The following is an 860-nucleotide window of genomic DNA, read 5'->3' as shown; positions in this document are numbered from 1 at the left end:
CTTGTTAGCATTTTGGCTGCACTTCATCCAAGACACACTTGTGAGTTCTTCTGGCAGTTGATGATACTTTCAATATTTTTGGCCCAAACCATAATTCAAATTTATTAATTCTTCTGAAGTTGTCCTTAGTAATTATCCAGCTTTCACTGCCAAGAAGTGATTGAAAATACAGCGGCTTGGGTCAAGCATACATTAGTCCTCACAATGACATTTTGCTCTTTAACACTTTTTTTAAAAGATGGAACACTTCATAAATGTGCGTGTCATCCTTGCACAAGGAGCATGCTATTCTTCTCCGTACCATTTTAATTTGAGTGTATGTGCTGCTGAAGCGGGCCCAGTGGTGAGAACTTTTGTTTTCTTTGTCCTGAAATTAAATCATTAACTTAAATAAAAGCTCCTCCCAGTCCTCCTCGGAAGGCTGTGTCTTCTTCATAGCACAAGGGGTAATGCGTCTCCCTCCCATCCCAATGCCAGACTCAACATCATGCAGGCCAGTCTCTCCAAATTATTTAAGGAGCTTTGGTGGCACTTTGGGTTATGTATTGGATGATTAATCATGAAGTCAGAATTTCAAATCCACCAGCCATTCCAAAGGAGAGAAATGAAGGCATGTGTTCTTGTAATGATTTACAATCTTAGAAAGCCTAAGGAGCAATTATATTCTGTTATATCAGTGACTGAGTGATGAGTAAGCAGTGTGCTCTCAAATTATTTGTTCAGCACATGCGTACAGATTGAATAAGTATGGTGAAAAATGACAACCCTGACACCTCTCCTGATTTTAAACAACATTGAATCTCCGTGACCTGCTCCAATGACTGCTTCTTAGCCTACGTATAAGTCCTGCGTTAGCTAAT

The 860-nt window shown here is 39.7% G+C and overlaps 1 non-coding gene across 1 annotated transcript; it reads right to left on the bottom strand.

Moving 5' to 3' along the window:
* Nucleotides 1–232: 232 nt before the first annotated feature.
* Nucleotides 233–335, bottom strand: LOC115873078. The gene has a single exon (XR_004048221.1). It is a non-coding gene; the product is annotated as a U6 spliceosomal RNA (small nuclear RNA).
* Nucleotides 336–860: the final 525 nt, after the last annotated feature.

This window comes from Echinops telfairi, unplaced genomic scaffold (genome assembly GCF_000313985.2).
Source record: "Echinops telfairi isolate 266 unplaced genomic scaffold, ASM31398v2 ScPeMD7_4;HRSCAF=17, whole genome shotgun sequence".
NCBI lineage: Eukaryota > Metazoa > Chordata > Mammalia > Afrosoricida > Tenrecidae > Echinops > Echinops telfairi.
The sequence above is the reverse complement of the archived record's forward strand: the minus strand, read 5'-3'. Positions and strand labels throughout refer to the sequence as shown.